This window comes from Gekko japonicus, unplaced genomic scaffold (genome assembly GCF_001447785.1).
Source record: "Gekko japonicus isolate JY-2015 unplaced genomic scaffold, Gekko_japonicus_V1.1 scaffold296, whole genome shotgun sequence".
In the NCBI taxonomy this organism is placed as follows: domain Eukaryota; kingdom Metazoa; phylum Chordata; class Lepidosauria; order Squamata; family Gekkonidae; genus Gekko; species Gekko japonicus.
In genome coordinates this window covers 412,459-420,212 of record NW_015177014.1, presented here as the reverse complement: position 1 = coordinate 420,212, position 7,754 = coordinate 412,459, and positions in this window count along the sequence as shown.

Genomic DNA, 7,754 nt, shown 5'->3' with positions numbered 1-7,754 from the left:
AAGACAGAGGTAATGCTGGTTGGGAAGGCTGATATTCTAGATGGACTGTTGTAGATGGAGTGAAGTTCGCTTTTTCAGATCAGGTTAAGGCTACTGTTGGGTGTTAGCCACCAGGAACATATGTTGTCCATTCTGAAACAACTACATTGGCTGCCAATCTGTTTCTGAAATCTGGAACAATCTGTTTCTGAGTTCAATTCAAGGTGCTGGTTATGACCTTTAAAGCCTTTCATGACCTGGGACCCACATATTTGAAGGACCTTCTCCTTCCATATGTCCCTGTGCACCAATTATGGTCATCAGGCAGCCATCTGTTGGCTATCCCACCACTTAGGGAAGAATGTTGCATAGGCAAGTCAACACAACGAAAAAGGCCTTGTTTCTTGGCCAGCCACCTTGCCTCGAAAAAAGAGGTCCTTCAGTTGTGACATGAAGTACATTTAACTAAGTCCTAACATCGATTTGAAAAAATTTATGTATTATGACCTTCAGGGATAAACTTCCCTGGTGTCTGAAATGGCTTTTGGAGAGAGGGGACAGCTAGGAATTCCTGAGACCATCAATACTTTCCATTAATAGGTCAGAGGATTCAACCTAATGGAAGTACCATACACAATTCATGTTTCATGTCAATATTGTTAAAGGCAAAACCAGTGTATAAAGTCTTCCAAAAATAAATATATAAAATTAAAAACCCTCTGCATTGTATTTTATATGTACTTCTTGACAAAGAGAAACAAGTGTTTTTTGACGCAAAGAGTAGGTTTGTGTTGGGTAATATAAATCTGAAGCCAAACAAACAGCTCAGTTTGCAAAATCTGTATAGTAATGCAGAGTCAAAATATAGAACTGTTATCTCATAGGTAAAGGAAAATATCCTTGTCAACCTCAAGGATTAACCTTGGATACTGTCCAGCCAAAGTTAATCACTTCTAAGTCTTACTAAATTCAATTAGAGAATTTAGCCTGTGCTTAAATCTTCCTGTTGGAAGCAATGGATCTTAAAGAGCTTAACCCTCCCTAGGTTCTCATTGGTTCTACACGTTTCCTCCCAAAGCTTAAAAGAAGCAATTCCAAAATTATTATTTTTCCTGATGAGCTTCCAAATGTAAGAAAATGTATTGCATTGTCCCCTTGCCAAACAGAAGTGTTTGCGATAACCACACTCACATATCTAAAGTGCATTCACCATACCAAGCTGAAAATGGGGTGGGGTTATAAAGGTAAAGGCAATGACTTTCTGGGAAATCACAAAATGTCAAGCATCCCTTAAAAAGAAAGTTATTTTTAGCTATCTAGTACATTTTTATCCACCTTTCTTCTAAGGAAATCAGAGCTGTGTACATGGTTTTCCTTCCTCATTTTATTCTCACGACTACCCTGTAAAGTACAGCCCTGTTCAGAAGTTACAGAGTGCACATGTACAATCTGTGCACGGTGCACATTTGATTTCTTAAATATATGTGTTGAATAATTTCTCAGGTACACTTAACACATGTCCAGCTGAACATGCGATACAAACCCTACATTTATTCAGGCTCTGGCTCCTGATTTCAATTGCAATATGCATTGGCTCCTTCTTATCAACATATGTACACACATATATGCAAGATGCACATGCATTCATTATAACATGTGAACAAGGCTTGGATTATACCAACAGAATGTCTGGCCCAAAGTCACCCTGTGAGTTTTAAGCAAACCAGGGAACTGAACCCAGGTCTATTGGATCCTAGCCCAGCACATTAGCCACTACAGAATGCATTTAAAATAGACCTGTAGCCATCCAGAAAGCTGGTTGACACGATCACCCCTGGTCTTCCTAGGAATACCATACCATTTGCACTGTTCATTCAATTTCTGTGCCTTTGCCAACAAAAGATGGAGATAAGTGATGTGGCAATAAGATAGTGAGTAGTGGGAAGGAACTAGGGGGTGCGCGGGGGGGGGGTCAGGTTTTTTCAGATTTGGGTATAATAAAGCCAATTTTTTCAGTATTCCCAAATACCAATACCAATATTGTATTGGTACCCAAAAATATTCAGTATTATTGAAAATTTTCAGCTCAATTATATCCCATGGGGCCATTGTAGTCAATGGCAAAAACCTTCTAACAAGTATTCAGGAGGCTGGGAAAAGGGGGTTTGAGGTAGATGCACCCAATTTGTACTGTAGGTGCTGGAGCCTCTCCCCAAAAGAACCCCCAAGTTTGGAAAAGATTGGAGCAGGGGCTCCAATTCTAGGGGCATTCAAAGGGGGTGCCCCCAATCCTCCATTGTTTCCTATGGAAGGGGATGGGGAAAAGGCAGGCAGCAGTGTCTCCCCGAGAGTCTCTCCACACTAGAGAGTAAGTGAGGTGTGGTGGTGAGAGGGGGCATGCTTGCCAGGTCAGCAGCAGAACCAGTGGAGTGTGCCCCCCAGAACCAGTGCCACTGTGGCAGTCAGTGCTCAAACCCAACAGGACTCAGGTCAAATCTGAGAATCTCTGCAGTATAAGATGAAGGGGCATGTTTGCCAGGCCAGCAGCAGAACCAGTGCAATGTTCCCACCAGAACCAGTGCCACTGTGGCAGTCAGTGTCCAAACCCAACAGGACTCAGGTAACAACTGAGGATATCTGGGGGCACGTTTGCTACGCCAGCAGCCGAACCAATGCATAAGAACATAAGAACATAAGAGACACCAATGTTGGATCAGGCCAAAGGCCCATCCAGTCCAACACTCTGTGTCACACAGTGGCCAGAAATACCAGTGCCATCAGGAGGTCCAGCAGTGGGGCCAGGACATTAGAAGCCCTCCCACTGTTGACCCCCCCCCCAAGCACCAAGAAGACAGAGCATCACTTGCCCCAGAGCCCCTAGCTATACCTTGTGGCTAATAGCCACTGATGGACCTCTGCTCCATATGCTTATCTAATTCCCTTTTGAAGCCGTCCATGCTTGTAGCACCCACCACTTCCTGTGGCAGTGAATTCCATGTGTTAATCACTCTTTGGGTGAAGAAGTACTTCCTTTTATCCGTTCTAACCCGACCGCTCTGCAGTTTCATGGAGTGCCCACGAGTTCTTGTATTGTGAGAAAGGGAGAAAAGTACCTCTTTCTTTACCTGCTCTTTCCCATGCATAATCTTATAAACCTCGATCATGTCACCCCTCAGTCGTCTTTTCTCCAAGCTAAAGAGCCCTAAGCGCTTTAACCTTTCCTCATAGGGAAAGTGTTCCAACCCTTTTATCATTCGAGTTGCCCTTTTCTGCACTTTTTCCAAAGCTATAATATCCTTTTTAAGGTGTGGTGCCCAGAACTGCACACAGTATTCCAAATGAGGTCTCACCATTGATTTATATAGGGGCATTATTATATTGGCTGATCTGTTTTCAATACCCTTCCTAATAATCCCCAGCATAGCATTGGCCTTCTTTATTGCAGTCACACACTGTCTCGACATTTTCAGTGAGTTATCCACTACAACTCCAAGATCTCTCTCTTGCTCAGTCTCTGCCAGTTCAGACCCCATCAATGTGTATTTATATTTAGGATTTTTGGCTCCAATGTGCATCACCTTGCACTTGGCCACATTGAACCCCATTTGCCATGTTGACGCCCACTCGCCCATCCTTGACAGATCCCCTTGGAGTGCCTCACAATCCTCACTGGTTTTCACCACCCTGAACAACTTTGTATCATCCGCAAATTTAGCCACTTCACTGCTTACTCCCATCTCCAAATCATTAATGAACAAGTTAAAAAGCAGTGGACCAAGTACTGATCCCTGCGGTACCCCACTGCTTACCACCCTCCACTGAGAAAATTGCCCACCTACACTCACTCTCTGTTTTCTATGAACTAGCCAGTTTTTGATCCATAAAAGGACTTGTCCTTCTATCCCATGATTTTTGAGCTTACTTAGGAGCCTTTGATGAGGAACTTTATCAAAAGCTTTCTGGAAGTCAAGGTAAATAATATCTATTGGATCCCCCTTGTCCACATGTTTGTTCACCCCCTCAAAGAACACTAACAGGTTAGTGAGACAAGATCTTCCCTTACAGAAACCGTGCTGAGTCTGCCTCAATAGGTTTTGTTCATCTATGTGCCTACTAATTCTTTCCTTAATAATGGTTTCCACCAATTTACCCGGTATCGACGTCAGACTGACTGGCCTGTAATTTCCCGGATCTCCTCTGGAACCCTTTTTAAAGATGGGAGTGACATTAGCTACCTTCCAATCCTCAGGAATGGAGGCAGATTTTAAGGAAAGATTACATATCTTTGTCAGGAGATCTACAAGTTCACATTTGAGTTCTTTCAGAACTCTCGGATGTATGCCATCTGGGCCTGGTGATTTTTCAGTTTTTAAGTTGTCTATCAGTTTTAGGACCTCCTCTCTCGTCACCTCAATCTGACTCAGGTCTTTCAACACCCCTCCTGAAATCAGCGGTTCTAGAGTGGGCAAGCACTTCTCATCTTCTACAGTGAAGACAGAGGCAAAAAATGCATTTAGCTTCTCAGCCATTCCCCTATCATCCTTCAGTACTCCTTTTACCCCTTGGTCATCCAAGGGTCCCACTGCCTCCCTGGCTGGTTTCCTGCTTCTAATGTATTTGAAGAAAGTTTTATTGTTGGTTTTACGTTTACGTTTTTTGCTATATGCTCCTCATGTTCCCTTTTTGCCTGCCTGACCTCAGACTTGCATTTTATTTGCCATAGCCTGTGTTCCGTTTTATCAGCCTCACTGTGACTAGCTTTCCACTGCTTAAAGGAATTCTTTTTACTTTTTACAGCTTCCATTACTTTGTTTGTTAACCATGCAGGCTTTTTCCTATACCTGTTTGTGCCTTTCCTAACCTGCGGAATATAATTTTTTTGAGCTTCTAGGATCGTAGTTTTAAATAGTTTCCAAGCTTCCCCAATGGTTTTGACCCTTTCTACTTTTTCTTTCAGTTTCCTCCCCACATGTCCTCTCATATCAGAGAAGTTACCCCTTTTAAAGTTAAAAGTGGTTGTGTCAGTCTTTTTGGCCGATTCCCTATTTATACAAATGTTGAACTCAACAACATTATGATCACTGTTGCCAAGTGGTGCAATCACTTTTACATCTCTCACCTGGTCTTGAGTGTTACTTAGGACCAAATCAAGATCGCCTCTCCCCTGGTAGGTTCCATGACCATCTGCTCCAAAGTGGGGATCATCTGTCAGCTGGAAGTGCTTCCAGACTTCAGAGGTGAAGGGGCACCCATGCTGACCAGCAGCCATGGGCACCCCTGCAGCCACCTTCTGTGAGGAGCTCTGGTCAGACACACCATGTCTTCGGGGGGTCAGGGATGGCTGAGCAGGGGGAAGGGGTTGAGATGGCAGGTCCTTGGGGTGCACCTCCATCTCTTCCTCTTCCACCTCTCAGCCTCTTCTCCTGTCCCTCAGAAGGCCTGCTGGAGCCTAGAGAAACCAGACCAGTGGGCTGGTCAGCCAGCTCCTCCTCCAGTGCCTCTATAGCCCTCTTAGTCTGTGGAGTGACCTCTGGAGACAGAGAACTGTCCCCAAAGCTTGACCCCAAAGACAGCTCTTGCTGCCCCTCCTCCTGCCGCTGAGCCTCAGCAGCAACAGCTTGAGGAGGGACTGCCTGAGCAGCAGACCCCTGCCTAGTGCTAGCACCTGCAGATACCTCTGCTGGGGCCACTCCAGAAGTATTCGTCTTAGGGAAGAGGACCACTCATGGCCTCTTCATTGCACCACTCCAGCCAGAGGTCGGAGAGGTGCCAGATGGCTCTGGAGCTGTCCTGTGTCCTGTGCAGAGGTGGGGGGGGGGACCACGGCCCTCCCCTCCACCCCTGTAGTCTTCTCCTTAGCCTTGCCCCCAGGACTCCTCTGCATTCCCTTCCTGAGGCTCATGTTGCCCCGGGCCAAACTCAGCCTAACTTGTGGAGAGGGGATTAGGCACCTAACTTATCTGCACTGCCACCTGACCCTAAAACAGCCTCACACCTTTTTATAAATCCTCCCACCCAAAAACTAGGTTTTTGTTTCTTTCAGTAGAGCCTAACCTAGCCTTGCTTCAGTTTAGGTTTTCTTTTTTTCTTGGTTTGTTTGTTAGAACTAGTGGTGAATTCCTTCATTGACCCTGAGAGTCCCTAGAGGCCTACCCCCCCCACACACCAGCCTCAGGCCCCAAGCCCACCAACCCACAACAAAATAAGAAAAGTTTTTAAAAAGTGGCCCTAATATAAGTCAAACCAGTTATGTCTTCTTCTCTTCAGTCTTCTGTTGTCCAGCAGGCAGGATGGATGGATCTTGATCCGAAGTAGTCCAAGTCAGGCTCAGAGCAGTGGCTGAAGCAGAAGCCAGCCACACAATCTCCAACCCAGGCTCTCTCTCTCAGCAGCAGGAACAAGAATGGAGTCAGCCAGCCAGAGATCCCTGTTTTTATGCTCTCTGGGCATACACAGAAGGATTTCACTGAGTCCTGACCTCTTACTTGTGGGTTCAAGGAGGGTATGGGGGGGAGGCACTGGAAGGAATGATCACACACAGCCCGCCTGCTGAGGGGTTGGCCCTGGAGTGGCAGGATACCGGGACATATGCTGGTGCTGGCCTCTGCATGGTCCCTCTGCCACCTGGGGTGGAAGCCAGCTGGCAGCCCCCACCTGGGCTGAGTGTCCCCAAAAATGGTCCCCCAAGGATGGAAGAAGGTGGCCAGGTCTGACCAGTCCCCCCCCCCAGTCCCCAAAAATGGAGAAGGCACATGTGCAGGCATGCCTCCCCCCCCCCAAGGGATCAATCCCAATGCCCAAATGCCACACTGTGACAATAGAGAGAGTAAAGAACATCATACAGCAACTGGTACAAACTACAACTACATCAACTAGCAGGAATATGAGGGAGGAGGGAGGGCAAGCCCCGTCCCTCTGGCCGCATCCCAGATAACATCCTGCAGCTCGAATGGCAAACCTCCCCTGACTCTGCCCATGCCCCGCCCCATCTTGGGGACTGCTCAGACCTGGCCACCTTCTTCCATCCTCCCCCTGCCTCCCATCTGGCAATCAGCAGTGGAGGCAAGTGTCAGCCTTGCTTTTGAGTAAGCATAGGAGGATCTTTCCTGTAAGGATGGGCATTGTTGGATTGTTGGATCGAGTATAAAGCACTATATTAAATGTTATGCAGAACCATTGTTTTTATGCTGCTTTCAGCGGTTCATGGTAAAGGAATCTTTCAGCTCTGTAAAAGGTTCTTAGTGTTGAAATACTTGTACTGAACTTGACAATCAGTGGTACTATTGTTATAACTGCTAACAGTTCCGCATACTGAACAGGTACTCTAGATGTTATCTATATATCTAATTCTGAACATGCCCCCTCCGTGCGAATATCTAAATCAGCACATGAGGGGCACTTGGGGGGCAGGGAGGTTTTCCTGCACATTTGGGGCAATCCCAATATGTGCAGAAAAATCAGAAAACTTGGAAAAAATTGTGGGGATATTTAAATCCCCCCAAAAGTAAAAGAGTGTTCCCTGCGCAGGCGCAGGAAACACTCTGAGAATGGCTTTGCCGCCGCCGCCAGGGAGGGGGAGGGAGAGGGGAAGGGGGCGGGAGAAGGCTTGGGTGGCCAGCGGCTGTAAGCCGCTCAGCCAAGCCCCGGCCGTGCTCCCCGGACCCCCGGTCCCCACCACCGCTGCCCCATCCCCCTGGCTCTGTCGTCTCTCGCCTCTCTTGGCACATTGAAGAAAAGGCACTGCTGCCCGGATGGACTGTACTCGCGAACTGCTC